Raw genomic sequence first — 22,597 nt, 5'->3', positions numbered from 1 at the left:
TTGTTAAAGTTGCATGCTGCAACAAGTTGCATTACTTTCGACTAGGGCATCAAGACAGCTTTAATGCAACAAGTTGTTTCATACCTTACAGTATCAACTTCAGTATTCCCAGTCAGACGTTAGCAAGGCTAAGGTGTCAGCATGGAACTCTGTACTCACAAATGAGGCTACTCGTCTTTGCCACTGTAAAAACGATTGCAGAATTTTACTGTTGGAACACCTAGAAGTACATGTTACACGGTCCAATATACAGCACCCTCCCTTAGAGCTCATTAGGCCTGCTCTAGGGGGGACGTACTTGTATTAGAAAGGGAAGATTGGACTTGGCCATTACTTTAAATAGCAAAGTCAAGTTAGCAGTTGAAAACTACTCATCCAGTCTGCAGTGGCAGACATGTTTTACCCTTTGTCACACCCAGGGTGGCACACTCAGTGCTGCAGCCCCTGGGGTGACCATCTAACTTACAGGTTCTGTGTAACATATAACAGGTTAGCAGATGCCAATTGAGTATAAGCCAATCAAACATACACAGTTTTAAAGTCAGGGCACTGCCCCCCAGCTCAGCTGGTGAGGTGAAGCAGATAAGCCCAGGGGCTTAAACTACTCCATAGCAGAATCGGTCTTGTCTCCAAAAAAGCAAGCCTCAAAGGGCATGATCCTAAGGGACAGCTGGACATTGCATGAAAAATCTCTCAACAGCAGTCAGGCGTCGCAACGAATGTAGACACTGGTGCTAATGATCACCCCATTGTATAAGTAGCGTTAAATACAAAACGAATTGTGAATTTGTCCATGTACAGACTGTCCTGTGTGGCATGGGTCAGCAGAGGCCAAAGGCTTGGACTGTGGAGCCAGAGGCAGAAGGGGTGCAGGAGACTGCCAATGTAGGTGTTGGAGGGTCCAACTGGTGTCGAGGGCGAACCCGCTGGCAATATCCCATATAGAAGACCTCTCAGCTCCTTGAAGCCCACCAAAGTTGCGGGACGGGATCGGAAGAGTCGAAACCTGACCTCGCAGAACTCGTGGATCAGCCTCTGTCACAGATGGCGCTAAAGACCTGGGACGTGCTGTGACAAGTTGCAGGATTTGCTCCGAAGTTAAAGGGCTTCATGAGTTAGATCAGGAAGAAGGGTGATGCCTGGAAAGGTAGCGTAGGGTTACACGGGCTGGGACGCAGTGAGTAAGATGCAAAATTCTCAGCTTCAGCAGCCACTGCACGCACAGGCATTTATCTTGCTTTCTAGGCACGGATTGTAAGCTACACAGACGACCTGAGATTGCCCAAGTCTTGGGGCCTCCAGTACAGCGCAGTACGAAGACAAGGGAGCCAGTCCAGAGGATGCGGTTGCAGGCCCAGCTACAGACCAGCAAGATGAGAGCCGGGTCTAGGTCTTGCCGCATCTGGTGGACATTCACACCGTCGGAGTTCCCTCCTTCACAACACAGAGCTAGAGTTGGCCGGGCGGGCAGTCCTGTGGTAAGGGCTCTGGCTGACTAGGAGGAGCTGGATCTGGAGGTGAATGTGCAGCCCTGAGGCCCACAGGATTGATCCGGTCTGGCTGGCTGCCCAGCCGGCCAAGGACATGGTCGGGACTGGACTGCGGGAGGCGAGACCTGGAGTAATTGCTACTGGCATGAAAGTGGTGGACAGAGGCTGGGGTGCTCCTGCTTCATGGAGGGAAAGCTGTTGTGACCTGTGCAGGGCTGGTGCCTCTCTCTGCCTAGGCCCTGCCCACGCAGGTGCCAGGTACCTCACTCACGACTGCAGCGACTTGCTGGATACTGGTGGCACTAGAGATCTTGACCCGGCAGACTAGATCCGGATGATGGGCTGAACAAAAGCAGCGAAGCAGGCGCATTCCCGTAGTGCCTCAAACCACATGGAGGAAATGGGGAAACGGATGCAGGAGGCTAATGACCAGATCCTAGAGGCACATACTGCCATGAACTTGGCAGCCATCAAGATTGACACAGAGGCCCAGAATGCTGGCATCTTACAGGATATTGTAGGAGAGATTGGGTGAGACTGAGTTCATATGCACAAAGATGAAACCCATAGTGAAGGACGGGAGCAACTCTGACCAAAAAAACTCAACGATGCAGAAGCACTCTCAAGGCACAATAGCATAATGCTGTTTGTGGGGGTGGGGGTCACCGAAAGGGCAGCAAGACCAAGCATGCAGATTTTCCTCAAGGAATAGCTGAGGGCTCAACAATTATGGGCGACAAGACATAAAAATTGTTCACAGTGGAACGTGTTCACAGGGTGCTTGAGAGGCCACCACCTCCACCCTCGGGCAACCCGCCACGGGTTCTAGTGGAAAGACTGCTGAATGATAGAGACAGCATCCTGCAAATGGCATTCGCGCATGGCCCCTGGCAGCTTGAAAAGGAAGGGGGGGGGCGCGTGAATATTTATCTGGATTACATTACTATGGTAACATAACGAGAAACTTTCATTGTAGTTCAGCAACATTTGAGACAGCTGAATCTAAAATATGCTATATTCTTGGCAAAGGTACTACGAGGCTATCTGCAACTGTATGAAACACAAGGGCACCATTTTACGATTCCCGTCAAGCTGCACAGCCAATCGCCAACGAATCCACTGAATTAAATTCATTCTTATTAATCCTCAATTTTGTCCCAAATTATTCATCCTTTGTTATCTTCTTTTTATTCAATTCATTTTACTCATTATCATGTACGTTCATTCACTGTTCATATAACCACAGGAGAAAAGTTGTTTCCACATGCCGCACTTTATTTAAAATCACCCAATGCATTTCGGGATAAAATCCCTTCTTCAGGGGTTTCTAAAATACAAACATAATCATCATCAGATTTATCAGGGTATCTGCAACTGTATACCATTACAGCTCCCACTCACTGGAGCTTGACATCCATCAACCGCTACCTAGCTTTTTGAACCTAAAGTGGAACGGATCTGCGAACCAGGATCAACACCATCTGTAGACCCAGTGTGTGCAAGAAACTGGTATCTACCTGTGGTGCGGAACATGTAATTGTTGTCCACCAGGTGGGCTGCCTGCAGCAGGACAATGTCTGGGACAAGCCTATCCCTGGAATAGGGAATATAGCATATTTTAGATTCAGCCCTGGGTTTCTTAACAAACCTGCCAGGGAGCTGGGGGACTGGCTTATCACATTCTCTGAAGATCTCATGATAATCTGGGGAATCTCAACTTTACAGCTCTGGATGACCTGGACAGGATGACCGGATTGGGTAACAGGCTTAGGAGAGACTCAAGGCTGGGCCTCTGGAGACTATGGGGCATGAGGACTGATGCGGGGTTGGACAAACAGGGCTGTTGCACTCACTATTCATACAATGCTAAATCCATGAGATCGCTATCCCACTTAGACCTCCTTATGGTCCAGCAACACCAAGAGGGCAGCTCTAAGAACACTTAAAATCTAGAGATGCATATTGGATCACTCTCACATGTTCATAACCTTATGGACAGCCTAGGACTGACTTGAGTGGGATGGAGACTGGATCCCTGGGAACTCATAGAATGGACCACAAAGAAATCGATCATGAATGCAGGCATTACAGTCAGAAAACTCAGGATGCTCAAATACAAAAACAATGAAAATGAGCATCTGAGTTTGAGTATCCAGCAATCAATACTGGGGGTTGGCCCAACCAGTGTCGACATTTTGATCCCTATTAGCCAGGAATCAATGCCGGGGGTTGGCTCATACAGTGTCAACATTTCAACCCCTATTTGGGTTTATCGCATGGGATCTTCATCAGGACAAACATACGGTAGTCACCTAACCCGATGAATCAGGGACAGTTCAAAATAGATAGATTAGTGGATTTCTTCAGGAACAAAATGATCGAACAATCACAGGATGCTAAATAACACCATCTATGAGCGTACACATCTCCTCGGCATACAAATGAAATTCTTTTGCTCTAAATAAACCTTGACTTATGTTTCCTGGTCAAAATGTTTTATGAATGATTTTCTGGTAGAACACTTGTTTATCCACAATTGCATTACCCTTGTTCTAGCGATTTCAGGGTGCCCCTTTCTTTTCTTACTTGATGGCCATCCTGAACAAAATTGAATTTTGTCTGTCTTTCTTAAAATGGGTCAGATTGCCTTCTAAGGCCTAACTGCGCAAGTCAGGGTTAATGATATAGTCTTGGCTGAATTTGCACTCAGCAGGGGCATGAGGGGTACTAGACAGGGATGGCCACTGTCCAAGTCCCCCCTATTTGCTAAGGCTATTGAGCCACTGGTTAAATGGATACTCGGACGTACTGATCTTTGGCCCGAAATGGGATCCAGGCTGGGAGGGTGTGGTCTCTATTTATTTTTTGTTACTATTCATTTTATTGGGATTTTTCATTGAAGAAAGCAAATCAACAATACAACTTAATATGCTCATATACAGGGATTGATAATAACAGCTGTTACTAGATTTTGCAAGCATTTTATGCATTACAGTGGGCAATTAGAGCATTATATCAAAACACAAGATATGATAACAAGAATCAAGTCGATTAACAGGTTGCGGGAGGGGATGGAGGCAATACAGCGAATGATGAGGATAACTGAGCGGTGGCACGAAATATCATATTAGGAAATTCAGTAGCTAGCCAATGTGTGGTAAGGGGGTGCTTTGCAGGGAAAGGGAGACGTGGAATGCTACTTCCAAGGAGTCTTGGAGGCTTACAAGGATGGAGAGGAGAATACGTATCTGAATTGTCAAGTAGAAGGAGTCAGCATGGTGTAGTCCGGGGAGAGGGTGTTGGGGGTCTTCTGGGGTGGGGTGGAATGCATGAATTGTGATAGGAGGGGAGTGTGTGGTCTCTTTATATGCGGACAATGTTCTCCTGTATTTGGCAGACAGGACAGCTCAAGTTTAAGGATTTTTGAAATTGTAAGGGTATTCTGATCCAATGTAGGGATCTGCATCAATTGGAACAAATCAGTGGCATACCCGTTAGCCGACTGGAAGCCCACAGGGGTATGTACTTGCCCCTCGAAATAGGAGGCCAAGGGTTTTATATACATGTGGATCTATGTCACTATGAATCAAGAACAGCTGTTCAGAAAAAAATCTTCATAGGATACTTGCAGAGTACAGAAGAGATGGGCATGGCGGCTCGCTACAAAATTATCTACCTGCCTAAGTTCCTCTACATTCTTCAAAATACTCCCTTTGAGGCCCCTGATCAAAATTTCCAATAAGTGAAAGATTTAACAAGACTGTAGCTTTGGAATGATAGTGCTTGCCTGGCTACTCAGGAAGCCCTGCAGAAGGCAGTTTAGCCTTGCCAAGTCTACAGCTCTACTATTTGGCGGCTCAGCTTGGGGTCCTGAACAACTGATCTTCTAAACATAGCAAGAACCCTCCCTGATGGCGGACAGCATGGCAATGGATCCGCACACTTCATCAGCAGTTTGGTATGGTGGGGTGACCACACTCCCCATCCAGACAGCCATGACACTAATGACATGGATAAAGTAGGCCACAGATTGTAAATGGAAGCCAACGCTGAAGACGTTATGGGAGGCAGACGCTTCGAGGGGAATGAGGGTGGTGGAGGTTCACAGGAGAGGGCGCCTGCTAGGCATCGCCAGAGTGGATGACATTTGGCAGAATAACGAGCTGATACCTTTCTCCGAGCTACAACACGAACTGACAGAGTCAATTTCCTTAAATACGTGCAAACCCACAAAAAATAACTAATTCCACTGTAAAAATTAACCCAAACACACAAAACAAAATAGAAAATGAATAAAATGAGGCAGAGGAGTGGCGGATTGGGAACGTCAGTGGCAGCGGTCACCTGGGACTGGACAGGCATCCTTGAGCTGGGGGAGAAAAGCTGGTTTACTGGGCTGAGCGGCGCACTGACCAGGAGAAGGTGGATGAAGTCCGAAGAACTGGTTTACGAGGCCCACAGCTGTCCTCACAAATTTGACAAAATATGGGGTCCCTGGAAAAAAGTGGATGAAGGCAGATAGTGAGAGCGTGATGAGGTCATGATGGTACGAGGGGTATGAGCAAAGGGTTTGCACAGCCCGGTGTCGCTGGTTTTCAAACAACATAAGAGACTTCCATGATGCCTATTCCTGTGCCACAACGTTTTACATTTTAGAGGATACAACACCTACATTGTAAGTCTGTTTTTTCTTTGCTTGCATGGTTTGTCTTTTTGATGGTTTTCATGTGCAAAATCTAATAATTGAAAAAGAAAAAAAAATTTTTTTGCACCTTCCCTGGAGTACAAGAGTGACGGGAAGGGGCAGTGTCACACCTGAATTTTTTTATGTTTTTTTCTTCGACTTACCCAGAGATTTGGGGCGCAATGACGAACAACCTTTGGATCTACTCCTGCGACATCTGGACAAGGAAAGGGACCGATCCACGAACCTTGGACTCAACCAATCTTGACAAGGAGTCTTCCGGAGCTTGGCATCAAAATTTCACTTCGAGGTCTAGTATGTACTGTGCGTTAATCAATACGCAGTCACTGTATGCCTTAGAGTCGTGGCTTAACCCCAGGCACCACAGGTAAACCTTAAAATGTTTAAAGCCTGTCTTGGGAGGTGACATTTTACTTGCAAACTGCAATCTGTTTTCAGGTGAAGAAGGTCTCAAAAAGATGAGGTAGCTTTGGATCCACATCTGATGGCGCAGAAAAAGTCAACTGAATTTAGCACACGGTTGTGGCACCTATAGAGGCTCCACATGCCATTTCCTGAGCAGAACAGTGTCAGTGCAGAGCTACACGATGCCACCTACCAGGGAACAGAGGTGCTACGGGAAAGGTATTTGGATCAGTCTGATGCCTGGGGAATATTAAGTAGTTGAGAAATCCGCTGATATAAGTCTCAAACGGAAATAGGCTTCTCACAGGTGTTTTTTGTAAATCAGCTCCATTAGTGCCTCTTTAAAGGGTACCTTCCACCCACTCAGAAGTAGTTGGGTACTGTTGGGCTTTAGTCAGACTATTATATTTTAATGCCACGGTTGGGAGGAGCAATTCTACACCTCAGCTAATTTATTTTAGGGCAGCGTGGAAAGAAGCCATCTTCACAGGTGCAAGTCCTGGAAGGAGGGAAGGTCAATATAATTGTCAGTCCACTGGCATGTTTTAGTGCCGAGTAATAGGCTATATCAGATGGAAGAGATTACAGCAGATGGGTCACTTCACTCCTGCCATCAACGTCATGCAGCGGGACCCTCAGGCACTTATATAGTGTCAGTGTCAAAGAGATCATATATAGTCTGCCTATAGTGTTGGCAAGAAACAGCACTAAGTCCCTATGTCTCTCTTCCACAACCCTTTGTGTCTCTCTTCAGGACTGAAGAGTTTTTACCGGCCTTTGCTAGAGTCTGAGGAGGGCTAGCATCTATGAAGCCAATAGCAGAAAAGCCTGCGGATGAACAAGTGGTAAGGACTCCGGCGCAGACAGGACTCCAAACAACGCGAGCAGAGCACCTAATTACACAAAGAGGACACATAGTGACACGGGAAACTCGCAGGTGGTTCCCGAGGGAGCCTCACACCCTCCCACGGGTCTAACATTGCTCCAGCAGGGACCAATGCATGGTCAGACATCTCCAACATGGCTTGGTTAAAAAAGGCTGAAGCCTCTTGCATCTTGAACTCTAGTTACCCCAGCTCAAAGGAGGGCATTTGTGGTCTCGAAAGGTCACTGGAACTGGTGCCCGAAACGGTCCTGGTGGAGAACATTACTTAGGAGTTATGGCTACTAACTCTACATCTTAAGAAACTAGACCAGAGGAGGGAAGTACAGGCACACCATTAGATTTTGAGCGATGCAGAGGTGAAACCCAGCACTTCCTCCTCTTCTCGTGCTTCCCACATTTTCCTACTGAGCTTGATGGAGAGTGAAAAACTATAAGGAAATATTAATCTAGAGTGCACACAAAATGAAGCCCCATGATCATCTCGGCCATTACATATTTTGGCTTTAGGACACTGGTTGCAGGACCCAACATCACATCTCGAGACAATGCACCACAGACACGTCTCAACAAGGCTTACTCCCTGATTTAAGGGGATGTCACACTTCACTTCACTGAGTATGCTGTATTTTTTCTAGAAATATCTGAGGAGAGTCACACAAGTTACCGAGTGAGGACATTAGCTCTGGAGCCAAGTGATTGAACATTGAACTTCCAGGGTCAACATGGAGCCAACACCCCTGCCGTCGTGGGAGAGCTACACTAGAAGTTTCCAGATCCATTACTTCACCTGGGATACTCAAAAGTTCAGGAATCTACATGTACGTTCTAGTTCACCGAAACTGTTTTGCCACACCATTTCTTCAAACGAAAAAAGTCTTCAATGGGCAACATCTACACCAATGGTGTTTCCAACTGAATGCGGGATTGCACCTTGGAGGGATTAGACTCCCTATTGGATGTAGTGTGGAAGTGTGACGTCAGGTTCACCAGAGTCGCCAAACTGTTGTGCTTCAATTGTGTGCAAAAATGAAGAGGGGCCGAGTCTTTACATTCAAAAGAGTTTGGACCAGTATGAATATCAACAAAAATACCTTGAGTGAAATATCTTCTTTTTTAGCTGGACCTAAACATTTAAAGACATGATAAACCCAAGTAAATTTTCAATTTAAATTATCTAAAATTAATCTACCAGTTTATTATCATCATACAAGGTAGATCATAGACCGATTTCAAATCAGAGACTCTAGAACATATTTTATGAGCTTCAATAGTCAAAAAATTGTTTAAAGTGTCATCAACTATCACCAGCAATTCATGAAACGGACTATGGAATAATACTTAAAATGTAAACAAGAAATGAGATTTAGGTTTGCATTTCCAGCCCCATTTTTTTAAAGCATGAAACGTCTATAAAAACAATTTATCAAAGTTGTGTGCAATTCCTTCCTAATCAAGACGGATAAACAGGAGGCTAAGGCTCAGTTAGAGGAAAACCCAAAGTTAGTAATGACCTCTACCATTAATATGTTCCATGGAAGCCCTTCAAACCCAGTACCCCTGGCAGGTAGAGTTGGGGTGTTTCGATGTGTGAATGTGGTGTGTATGTGTGGTGTGTGGGGGTGTGTAGGAGAGGGTGAGGGGGGTAGGGAATGGGGCACCTCAGGACTGGATCCTGGAGCCCCTGTGCTAGAAAATACTAATAAAGTGTAGGGTAAGTAAACATGAATTGGAGTGCCACCCATATGAGTTTGTGAAGTTTAATTAGCACAGTACCTTTACTGTATTCTGCAGAGAAAAACTTTCAAGTAGTGACAAAACAAAAAAAAACAACAAAAAAAAAACAATTGTTAGCTTTTTTTTTTGTTTTCTTGTACGTCAAGTGCGAAGAAGCCGAAAATGATGGGTTGATTATCTATTTGTTGCAGTACCTTTAAACTGGACATGCTGGGGAGATGTAACTAAAGGCAGCAACTCAGAAGCCCATTCCCCCAATTGACATTAAAACTGTTTCGTTCTCAGAGTACAGGAAAACATTCCATTGTTTTTTAGGTCGAGCCTAGCGTTGCAGTGCAGGTGCTGCTTGCTCTGCGAGGCATATTGTAGTAGGGACAGATGTGAAAGTGCTCCGCCTATATTTTTTCATTGGCTGGCGTCATCGTCCATGGTAAATGCTGGCTTCCGATTGATAATAAGGCTTCTTAGTCCCGCCTGGTTACCGCCCTGTCTTCTTTTGTGACTGCCCATCAGGACTGGATCTCTTACTTGCGGCGTTACAATGTCTCCTTCATTAAATTGGTATGCACTTTCTTTTTTTTATTCGCGCAATGGCGACAGCTTGCTCTTAATATTGTGAGACTACCTGCTGGACGCTATATTATTCAAGAGTGAATGGATCTAAAATTCTGCTTTGTGTATGGCAAACATTCTGTTAAATGTTTTGAGACCCTCCATTGTGTTTTCTTTCTAGTAAAAGCTCTGAGATTGGCTCTAAATCCTGATTCATCTGCAACAAATAGTGTGAAGAGGTAAATAAGTTGTTCACACCGGCCCAACTGCTGTTAATTGATGGTCTGGAGTTGTTTGTCCTCACCTACGCAAGCAGTATCACACTCTGCTTTGAAACGCTACTTCCTGGTTCAGAACATTAGCTCTTGTGATCTTTATGCCAGGATGATTTAAGAGTTTGCCTAAAGAGTTTGCATCTTATGCAGAGTGTGGCGGTGATGCACGTAGACAGCACATGCCCTTCACAACAGCTATTAAGGCTAATCTGGTGGTGACAGAGTATGGGAGACCGTTCTACTTTTTCTGTGCCTTTCTGCCTCACTGTACAAGAAAGGCTGAAGGACACAGTCTTAACAAGCATTTGCAATGCAATAGGTCTCGCATTTACGCGAGTTTAAGCTATTGGCATTTTAAATGACAATGCCTTTTATTTGTTTTAAAAACAAAAACAAAAATAAAAGGCATTGTTATTTGCAATGTCAATAGCTCAAACTCGTGTAAATGCGAGACCTATTGCATTGCAAATGCTTGTTATTAATCTGTAGTGATACTGTCAGCAAAAACTTTTCTTACTTACTACTGCTCAGTAAAAGCATATTTTACAATCTGTCATCATATTTTTTCAATACGTCACCATAAAAACAAACTGTCTGGAACTGCGGCATCTTGAATTGAAGGCTCAGTGTGTATCGGAATACCTACATGTAAGAGATTGTACGTCCAAAGTCATTTATTGGGATAATGGAATTTAAAACAATCAATAACATTCATGGTGTGAATTGCAAAAAGATTTGTTTCAAGCAGAATTAATGTGCACTGCAATTGGGGCATATAAAGTCTAGGTTGGCATACATTTGAACTGTTGGTAAAACAAAAAATCCTCGTGGAACATGAGCTCGTTTATGGGCTTTATAGATTTTGCAGTGTTCATTTAAACCAGTAATGGTTGCGCTTGATATGCAGGATAAGGTCTGCTTCATTCTTAGTATCCTTTCCAAATTTCAAGTTCACAGGACAGGAATAGTAAATTTCAAAACTGTCCATTTTAAATCACTCTGTATGGCCATGTGAGATAAGGTGATTGACAATTAGTACTGTCATGGGAATAGTGTGTAGAAATAGACATACTCTGGTGTTGGAATTATTTGCTCTTTTTGATTTATTCCCCGGATACTCTTAGACAGATATGCTGGGTAACTGCATGCCATTACCTTACACATATCTTGCCTTATCACAATTAGTGTTTTATTTTCAGGTCACTAGCACCCTGTTCATCGTGCTATAAAAATTATATAATTTGACTAACTAAATCTTAAAGATCTCTTGATGGACAGACCCATGTTCCATTTGCCGTCTACTGGTTTCTCCTGTAGGAGTGTGCTATCCCTTGTGGGCAGCTATGCTAGTACAGGGCTGCCTTTAACAGATCAAGCATAGGCAGCTGGAAGGCCTCAGGAAGAGTGTAGGCAGATGTCCCTGGACAATTCATCCATAGTGCATTGCCCCTGCACTGTCGGAACCTGGAGGTGAGCTTGGGCATTTGGCGTTTTCTTCTGTGGCAAAAAGGTCCATCTCAGGTAATCTCCATCTGCAGGAGTACTGGAGGACTTCTTTCAGGTGGCGTTCCCACTCGTGGACTTGCTACCGGATCCTGCTGAGGAGGTCGACAAAGTTGTTGTTCACTCCCGGAAGATACTCTGATAGCAGATGGATCTTGTGGATCTTGTGGCAGAGACCCACCGCCAAATGCTCTGGGCTAGGTGAGCGAGCTGGGAACATCTGGTGCCGCCCTGCTTCTGAAGATAATACATGGCTGTCATGTTCCAATCTTAATGAGGACTACCTTGCAAGTGAAATGAGGAAAGAAAGCCTTCAACACAAGGTGAATAGTTAGCAGTTACTGGTAGTTTAGGTGGAGATGATGGTGACTGGGTTTCCACTGGCCTTGGACAGTCAGGTCCTGTAAATGCGCACCCCATCTTGAAAGGGTGGAATCTGTTGTAATGATCATCTGCGGAACTGTGTCAAGGAAAGGTCGCCCATGTAACAGGTTGATGGTATTCCACCCCTGCAGAGAGCGACAAGTGCAGCAGCCACAATGAACACTATATCGTCCCAATTACCCTCCGCTTCAAACCACTGGTGTGATACGCACTCCTGAAACAGACTCATGTGTAACCTGGAACTATGGCAATACAGGAGTTGCAGTGGCTAGCTTACTGGCTTGCAGGACGTAATTTGAATGAACTGGATATGTCACCGTGCGACAGGGACAAGGGGATTATTCACAGGCTCTTACTAACGCAGGCCCCCCTGCCGGCATCAACACCCCACTTATTGAAATTAGCTATTACTTACTGGAGAAGTGCGGTGAGATACACGGGACGGGCGGTGTCATATGCCCCCACTATCCCGTTGCTAGGTATTCCTACACGATCGGGATGGACTACTAGCCGTGCTCTGCGGGGGAGGGAGGATGCGGGAGTCACTACGATTGGAGAGTTTTACTTGGAGGGTGTGCTGATACCGCATGAAACGTTTGTACGCTTACACGGTGTCCCCGACACAATGTTCCTCTTACATGCCCACATATCCAGATATATACGCATCACATGGCCGCCGGGTGATACTGAACAAACCACGAGTGCCTTACTTACCATGCAATACCTAATGGGACGTGGAGCGCGACTAACCAAATGGCTCGCCCACGGCATTCGCACTGACACGGCGATCTCCTTGCGAATAGTGCGCGACAAGTGGGAAGCAGATGTAGGCCGGGAGTTTACAGTTAAGGAATGGGAGACGATAGTGGGGTACCTTGGGAAGGTGTCACGCAATCCTAGATTTAAATTTATCCAGTTGATGTTGCTACACAGAGCTTATTTAACACCACGCAGATTGCACACTATGTATCCAGGAGCGAGTGATACCTGCCCGCGCTGTTCTGCACCCAATGCGGGATTGATACCCATGGTGTGGGATTGCCCCCGACTAAGGTACTACTGGGTGACAGTATGCAAACTAATAGCAGGTGTAACTTCGGTGTGCCATACAGGCACCTTGGAATATTGCATACTGGGATTAGGACTTCGGGGAAAGAAGGGTAACCCTGCCTCCCGTTTTGTTAACCTTGCACTACTGCTGGCTAAACGAGCCATAACCGCACGGTGGAAGGCTGCTAGGGCCCCATCCCTACAGGACTGGCATGCAGAAATGGTGAAGTGGGGAAGGGCTGAAGGGGAAGGGCTGAAGGGGCTGAACTGCATAGAGAGGAGTTTTGGGGGCTCAGAAAAACACCTATCTCGTTGAGCTGGAATGCAATGCTGGAGGACTATGCTGCTATAGATATATTCTCCTGTTAGGGTGTACCGTTGTGGTGGTTTGAGGGGCTGGACCACTATTGTGCGCCACAGGGGCACCTTACATTATCCATGGGTAGCCACCCTGTATGATTCACAAGACGGCACAATGTGCCTAAGTCAGCTGTGGGACTGGAATGCGCATGAGTCCAATTGTGGGCATGTGTACAGGCTACTATCGCTACTGGTGCCGGACATGAGGGGAGGGCAGGGTGGGGTACAGTTTTTTCTTTATATATTTTAGTTGGGTTATTGGCAATGTATTGTGCATTGATAGATTTGAGTACTCAGGGTAGGCTGTAATTGGACACTGGATGAGGGACCAAAAGCTGGAAGCATACGCACTGGTTTGCAATAGGAGATTCAATTGCAAAGGTTAAATTACTCACATGATGCTTCGACACTAACTGTGTATTCTACTATGCTGTCTGAGACTGTATGTCATTATGCCACGTATGATTATAATATCGTATCATGTTTTGTTGTTTATTTGAATGGTTGTGTAAAATCAATAAAAAACAGATTAAAAAAAAAAAAATTTGCTCTCTTTGTCTGGTGGAGAGGCATCACCAGTAACCTGTAAGTTAACCGTCTTATGGGTGGTAGTGACAACCAGGGAGGTTGGCGGAGCTGGACTAAAATGTTAAGCGGTTATTGGGAGAAGCTCCGAATTTCTAGTCCAACCTGGGCGTGCTGACCCTGGCACAAGCAAGTTCCTGAAAATTGTCAGGGGTGTGACGCAACATGCCCCTGAACATGGGGGAGTACTGGATTGAGCAGCAGGTGTAGGATAGGGTCTTAAAAAGGTAGGCCTCCTCCAAATGCTCAATGTGACAATCCACCTTGTGGAAGGAGGCAGCCCTGCCAATGAGTTCATGGTAGGACATGGAGTTGTCAGGAGGGGAGGGACGGGCAGGGTACAGGTCAGGTTCTGTGTCTCCCGGTGGGTCAGCATCATAGGAGTCCCAGGGGATCCACTCCCCCCATGTCTGACTGAGGTGACGAGTGAGAAGTACAGGGAAGGCAGTAGCCTGGGGAAGTGGGTGGGGAAGATGAGCGCTGTGGAACAGGGTGAGGTGATGGTAACAAGAGTGACAGGCAAATGGCTAATAGCCTAGTCCATTTTCTTACTCTGCTTCAGTGGAGGTGGCATGTTCAAGGCTTTCTCAAAGGACAGCTGACTTTTTGACAGCTAAGCAACAGCCTCCTGAGGGCAGGCGACAAGCCGAACCAAGTAGGGATGTATCCTCAAGTGCTTCTGCCAGGTGTCGATCTTCTCTTGAAGTTTATGGTGGATCGGCTCAACAGCACCCGAGCCGAGGCTGGTTTTGGTGGTGAGTGCCAAAGCTCTGAGTTCGGACACCAATTTCGATGCCAAAGGTAACAGCTTAGTTTGTTGGTTCGGCGCCCGAGGCGGGCAGTTCTGAAGCAGTCAGCCTCAATGGTTTCTTCAGCTCCAAGCCAGAGCTGGGCGTTACGTCAGAATGTGGTGGTCGGTGCTGAGAATTGCCCGAAGGCAGTGGTGACCTGGTGATCTGTCTCTGGTGCTCCAGAGCGGCTGGATGACCAAAGTTCCCTAAGAACAAGGTAAATGTCTAATTGTAAGCCAACTGGCATGGACTTTAGCAGCCTTGTAAGTCCCTAGTAAATGGTACCCCTGGTACCCAGGGCATGGGTACTACAGACGGTCCCTATAGGCTGCAGCATGTATTATGCCACCCAAAGGGACCAACACGAAAACTGAATGCAGACTGCCATTGCAGGACGCCTGAAATGGTGCAAACTTTTGTGAAAACATGACATGGCACACTTCCTGTGTGCCATTTCAAGGTATATTGCATATACTAAATGTAAGTCACTCCTACCACAGGCCTAAGAGCCCTTAGGCAGGGTGCATTATTTTATAGGTGAGGGCACATCTGCACGAGCAGATAGGTCCTTGAGATGTCTAGTTTCATTACTAGATATTAAAAGTGATCAGGCAGCCATCTTTTTTTAAAATTTCGTTTAATTGGCATTTATAGTGAATACACAGTAACAAATCACAATATCATTGTCCGCTACTTCCCCCATAATATTACCTCTTAGCGTTCCTGGCCCCTAGGCAGAGGCCAATGTACAGTGTCTAGCGGGGTTTTCATTCACTTGCAGTGGGACTGGGATTAGAGACAATACATGCATTGCAGAATATCTACTGCAGGAGGGAACATGTTAACAAGTTCAGACCTCTAGTGGTTATGATCGCAGTACTTGAGTAGTCAAGAGGCCTCCGCCCAGGAACATATAACACATCACATATCAAACTTTTCATGTCCATCTAATCAGGAGGACCATAATTACTAACAAAAGACACTACAACCCAAACCCAAACCCAGAAAATAAAGGAAGAGAGAGGGAAAGCAGCGAGAAAAGGAAACAGATGGGAGGGGGGTGGGACATGTGTGGGGGGCAACGAGTGTGGGGGTGCTCTACCATCGCCTGACTCTGAGGGCGCTGTCGGCATTGTGCCGGGCAGGGTCAGTGGCGATCTCTATGCTTCTGTAAATGAGCACCTGGGTCATCTATGTCCAGGGCGGGGTAGGAGCATCTAGGGCCAGGTGCGTAAGCGCCTGCAGAGGTGGTGTTCGGGTGGGTCTATCTGATGGCTTCCAGAGACTGTCAGGATCCGGTGGCTGTATTGCATCTTCAAAGAGGCGCAAGGCCCTTAGCCTCGGGGGCTGCATTCTGGCATTCTCCAGTCTGCAAAGATAGTCCACCAGTGGCTGCCACATTTTGGTGAATTTAGTATCCTGCAGCTTCAATCGTGCCGTGAGTAGCTCCATGGCCATCGTGTGCCACAGGCGGGTGAACCAGAGATTTATTGGGGGCGTTTCAGCCTTTTTCCAGTAAAAAGCAATGATTTCCTTGGCAGCCCCAAGCATGTGGAGACTAAGGTGCCAGATGCTACGAGTCATAGCACGCAGATTCACCGGCCGGAGGCTCAGGACGAGTGCTAGCGGGTTTTCGGGCAATGGGAACCCTATTACCAGTCTAATGTGGCTAAGAACCTCCTTCCAGTAGATGGTCAAGAGCGGGCACGTCCATCAAATATGTAGGAAATTCCCTGGGGCCTTGACACATCGCCAGCATAACGGAGACGAGTTGGGAAACATTTTTTGTAATCGATGGGGGGTATAATACCATTGAGTCATAACCTTATATGCAGACTCCCGTTGAGGTATGCTGCGGAAGATCTTCGGGATATCGCGCCACAAGTGTGCCCATTGGGTGGGCGTGATGTCGGTGTCCGAGGCCGCTTGCCATCTCAATTGGTAGGGATGTTGGACAATTCGCGGTGAGTGTTGTAGGACTTGGTATGTACGAGAGGTAAGCCCTCTAGAATTGTCAAAGGAGCAGACCAGCCACTCAAATGGGGTGAAGGGTCAGGTGGCTGCCCGTGCCAGGGAAGACGATTGAACCCAGTGTCGAAGTTGAATGTATTGGAATCTGGCCCCCTCTAATAGTTGAAAGTCCCTTTTACATTGTTCGAAAGCTTTAAATGCATGCCCCAGAAAAAGGTCTTGAATCGTCCGGCATCCTCCCTCTGTCCAGTCAGCGAAGTAGGGGGGGTGAAGAGCAGGTGGGAAGTGAGAATTGCGAGCAATAGGGGTGTGGGGGGAACGGGAAGGTTGTTAGACCTCTGGGGTTGCTAGCTTGTCCCAGATTTCAAGCACTGTCCTAGTAGGGACCGCCATATAGGCGCTGCGGGTGCGGGCGTCCTGGGAGAGCCATGCAAGGTTCCAAGTGGGAGAACAGGTCACCGCCCTGTTCATATGAAACCAAACTTTTTCGCTCTCCCATGCGATCCACTCCGAAATAAAGCAGTGATGTGATGCCCAATAGTATTCTAACAGGTTGGGGCAAGCCAGTCCTCCCCTGTCTCGCGGTGACATAAGAACTTTGTTGGAGAAACGCGGCTTGTTTCCACCCCATATAAAGGCAGTGAGTTCACGCTGTAGACCCTGGATCTGGTGCTCCGGTAAAGGCGTGGGTAATGTTTGGAAAAGATAGAGTATCTTAGGGAGGATCGACATTTTGACAGTGTGCGGGTGACCCAGCCATGATCACGGAAGGGATTTCCACGATCGCGGGTCAGCTACGACTGAAGCTTTACACTCCTGCCAGTTGGCTTGGGACCATGTGGCGAGATTGGGAGTCAAACTGAGCCACAGATACCGGATAGAGTGCGAGGCCCACTGGTAAGTGACAAGGGATGTGAGTATAACTACCTCTTCCGGAGGGATCAGGAGGTTAAGGGCCCATGATTTCTCATGATTGATTTTAAGCCCCGACACCCTTTCAAAGGAGCAAGTTAACTTGTGTAGGGCTGGTAAAGAGGTTTGCGGTTTTGATAGAGTAAGAAGAAGGTCCTCAGCGAACAAGGCTATTTTGTGGTCCAGATCCTCATCCGTGAATGTCCGGGGCATTGCGAATCATGATGGCCAGAGGTTCCACTACGAGGGCAAATAAAAGGGGGGGACAGCGGACAACCCTGCCGTGTGCCCCTGTGGATAGAGATGGGTTGTGTGAGCTGGCCATTGACCCGCACCCGAGCCAGGGGGAAAGATAGGGGTCCATAATTCTGGCGACCATCTGCGGGTCTAGCCCAATTTTCTGTAGGTCCGCCCGAAGGAAGACCCAATCCCCTCGATCAAACGCTTTTTTAGAGTCAAGAGATAACAAACAAGAGGGTATCTTCCAATGATGTGCCTTTCCGATTAAGTGGGCGACCCGCCATACGCTGTCTGCTCCCTGACGTTGATGGATAAAGCCCACCTGATCCAGCTCTATAAACCCCGGGAGGGGTAAGGCAAGGAGCGTAGCTAATATTTTAGTGTAGAGTTCGAGGTCTGTATTTAGTAGTGCTATGGGGCGAAAGGAGGAGCAAAGTGGATGGTCCTTGTCTGGTTTAGGGATTAAAGCAATTTCAGCCATGGCCATATCCGTGGAGGGCCCACCCATGTCGGAGAAAGAGATAAAGAGACGGAGTATATGAGGCTTAAGTTGTGGGAGGAAGGTGCGGTAGAACGAGACCAGTAACCAGTCAGGCCCCAGGGTTTTACAGAGAGGAAAGTCCCTCAGCGCGCCGGCCAACTCCTCCTGGGTGATAGGGTCTTCCATCTGTTGAGAGTGGCAGTTGCTAATTGGGGACCACTCACAGGCCTCCAAGAGAGCAAGTACCCGAGAAAGATCCGGCGACTCCCTGGTAGAGAGAGATGAGTAGTAAGACTGGAAAGCCTGTTTGGCAAATTCAGTGGTGGCCCAGGTACCTTCTCTCCCAGTTTAAGTTTAGCGATGTGTGCCTTAGCTGCCCGTGTTCGGCAGCGGCGCGCCAAGACTTTACCCGCCTTATCGCCCCCATCGTACAATCGTTGTCGTAAAGAGAGCGTGTTCCGCCTTGTAGGTCCTGTGCGCCCGGAGCTGAACTCGGAGCCTAGCTAGGCGCCTTTTGTGGAGCGCGTCTGGTCCAGTCGCTCAAGCGCCTTTATGTCCTGAGAGAGTTTGTCTTCGAAAAATCGAGCTTACCGAGCACTAGCGATAGCGATGGAGGTGATAGTACCACGGAACGTGGCCTTAAATGCATCCCAGACTACAGGGAGCGGGGTCTCTGGGAAATAGTTAGTCTCAAAATAGGAAGTGATAGCTTCCCGGAGTTCAGTAACATCTACCGGGTCCCTGAGGATATGGGGTGGAAAGCGCCACTGAGAGGAACAGTGTAGGCGAGAAGAATCCTGCATAAAGAGTTCCACATGGACGTGGTCGGAGTCAGAGATATCGGACAGTCGCCGAGCGGGTATCCTTAATAAGGGAGTGTGAGACGAAGAGATAATCTATGTGCGAGAAGGAGCGATGAACATCAGAGTAATACGTGTAATCTCTGATATCTGGGGAGTGATAACGCCACACAGCTATTAGACCAAGAGCGTTGCGTTGCTGCTTTAGGGTAGAGGACAAAGCCCCCGTCCCATGAAACGTGCCCTCGTGGCGGTCAAGCCCCGGCTCTCATATCAGATTGAAGTCGCCCCCCAGAATGAGACCAGGATCAACATGTGTTAAGTGCTCCCGCAATAAACCCCGTAGATAAGAGTCATGGGCCTGACTCGGTGCATAAGTATTGCATAGGGTGAGGGTTCGCTGTCCACTCTTGACCACCATCTTAAGGAACCTATCATCCTCACTACGAATTACCTCGGGGTCCCCCTGGTGGATGCCTGCTCGACATACGATTGCCACTTCTACTGTTTTTGTAGTCGCCAATGCCCAGTGTTGGAGAGGATATCGTGGATGGGCCATTCAGGAGACTTCCTCCCTCAAAAGGTGGGTTTCTTGTAAAAATATGGTGTCGGGGTTGTGCAAGAGTAGGCATCGCCAAATCTGACGGCGATTGTTAGGCGAGTTAAGGCCCTGGAATGGACGTCATTGAGGCAGTCTAACGTGTGTGCGCCCCCATGAGAAGTAGAGTAGAGGCTGGAAGCAGTGTGACACGCCCCCCCCCTCCCCCCCAAGCCCAGTCCCAATTAAAACTAGCAAGGCCAAGGCAATGGCGATCGCTGTCGAGCTTAGCACATTTCGGAAGTAAAATGGTTGGTCTGCCCAGTAAGATTCCCCACCACAGTCAGGACCAACCAACCCCCCCCCCCCCCCTCCGGGAATAGGAAAAGACAGAGGGGAGGAAGATCAGTGGGAGAGAAAAGACGTAGTGATGAAAGAGAGCAGTGGGAAAGAAGAGATATAGCATTCAAAAAAGAACAACGGCCAACGTGGCTAACAAGGTCTATTCCAGTTCAGGGAGAAGCCAGGCACATGGGCACAAGCCATCCCGGAGATGTCACTCTCCGTGGAACAGAAGTGGAGGCGGGTCGTAAAAGCTCAGCGTGGTCGTCAAGGAACTCAGTCCGGTGCCGCCGTCGGGATGCATATCAGGCATGATGCGGTCATATCAACAAGATAATGTTAATGGAGTGGGGTGTCTGCTCTACCCCTGCAAGGGATCAGTTCTTGAGGCAAAATGGAGCAATAAAGCAGAACATCGCTAGGGTTGTCTAATGTTTATTTTACAGAAGGCTGGGAACCTGAGGTTGAATGACCACCTTCCAGAGAACGTAAATTCTGGATAAGGTCTTGCTTCTCCTGGGAAGAGGTGCAAATGTTCCGAGGGGACTGACGTCCGGGGCGGTGTACCTGAGTCCACTGAGGTTTTGCCGGTTCACAGTTCTGAGAGGGCAAGCGCAAGGGACTAGCGGGCGGCGTGTCAGGAATCTGAAGCAGTTGAGCTGCCTCTCTGAAGGATCGCATGACCCGGTGTCTTGACTCCCACTGGAAGATAAGAGCAAACGGTTGACCCCATTGGTAGCGAATGCCCAACTCTCGTAGCTTGTCTGTAATAGGTCGGAAAGCCCTGCGGCGGTGAAGCGTCAGAGGCGTGAGATCCTGGAACAGTTGGATGGAGGTACCCTTGTAGGTGAGCTTAGCCTTGTCCCGTGCTGCTTTGAGGATGGCCTCTTTCTCAGTGAAAAAATTAACATGTGTCAAGATGTCGGGAAGGAGTCCAGGGCGACCAGGAGGGCCAGACACCCTATGGGCACGGTCCAGGGCCGGGGGGACGCATCCTCGTCTCCTCTAATGCCTTGAAGCAGATCTGCTACAAAAGTCCTAATGTCCGAGCCTTCCGCCCCAGCCGGGACCCCCCCCCCCGGATGCACAGATTATTGCGGCACCCCCTATTTACCAAATCCTCCTGCTTGATCTGTAGTTCGATGTGCTGCTCCTCCAAGGTGGTCAAACGCTGCCACAGGCGTTCCTGATCCTCTGAGCGGGCGTCGACTGTCAAGGTCATCCACTCTCCCTCCGAGCTCTGTGACATCCCGCCGGAGCTCCTTGACACAGGCCTGGACCTCGATTCGTAGGAAGCTGATTTCAGATTAAAGTTCCTGCATGAAGGTGGCCATGAAAGACTGGGTGATGGTGTCCGAGGACCCTCCCGTCGATGATGCCATGTCTGCTGCTGGAGCAGGCTCAGATTTGTTCCACAAGGCCGTGACCAGGTTGTCTTTAGGAGGTGCAGAGTGGTCTTTTACGGTTCGTGAGCAAGTCATGGCCCTCAGAGTCCCATGCCACGGGCAGGAGGTCTAGCTGGGGGTGCACATCATAAAGACGGGCGGGCGGCCGGCCCAGTAGAAAAAGAACAAGGGGAGGGTCCAGCCAGCCGAAACAAGGCAGCAGGTGGATGGCGAAGGGGTAGTGCTGCAGGGTCCCCCCGGTGTTCCACCGGCTGTCTCCCAGAGGCCAGGGCACAGAGTAAGGCTGGTCAGTTGTAATGTCTGGGAGTGTTGTCGGGGGGTGGTCTCAGAGTTCAGAGCAGCCCTCCGCGATAGCTCACTTCTCCGTGAGTGTCCAGGGGGCCGCTAGGGACTCGTAAGTGTGGTTCCAGTGCGAGGAAGCGAGGATTCCACCTCTTCTGGGGCGCAGGTAGTCGGCGGCACAGTTCGCGCACTCACCAGCACAGTCCAGCGTGATCGCCCAGTGTAGCACTGAATGGGCCCTCCCAGCTCCAGTAAGGCCTAGGATGGTCGATGCTGCGCCCCCGAACAAGGCCCGAACCGGCGGCGCTCCATGCACCGCAGTGTGGTGTCAAGAGTCGTTGATGCCCCCAGTCAGAGGTCTCCAGGATCCAGTGGTGAGTTAACCCCCCTGTCGTGGCGCCGTCAGAGGAGCCCAGGCCCTGCCAGAATGCAGGACGTTGGGGGAGCCGATGGTGAGCACCATGTAAAGCTCCAGGTGGGTGGGCCTCATGCAGCCTCCACAGCACAGCGCCCCGCTCTCCCTGCCCCCGACGGAGATCTGAGGCCCAGCCAGGAGAGGGGCGTAATCACCGGGACTCAGGCAGCGTATAGGAGGCCCAGGGAAAGGCCAACACAATAGGGACCCTGGATGGCAGCCAGACGTCCTCGCTGAGAGCCCACGTCAAGCGTTTCCAAGATCACCAGTCAGGGGCCCCTGAGACGGTTAGGAGCAGGGCCTCCCTGCCGGGGCACCAACAGCACAGCGCAGGTCCCACCAGAGTCCCGGGCAGGGGGGGCCAAGATGATGAGTAGCCTCTGCCTCTGCTACAAAGGCGTTCAAGGGCCCAGCCAGGCAGGGTGGCGTCGTCACCAGGGCGTAGGTATCACGGATGCGGCCCAGCGAGAAGCCGGCATGAAGAGGGACC

The sequence above is a fragment of the Triturus cristatus genome, chromosome 11 (assembly GCF_964204655.1).
Source record: "Triturus cristatus chromosome 11, aTriCri1.1, whole genome shotgun sequence".
Lineage (NCBI taxonomy): Eukaryota > Metazoa > Chordata > Amphibia > Caudata > Salamandridae > Triturus > Triturus cristatus.
Note: the sequence above shows the minus strand (reverse complement) of the source record.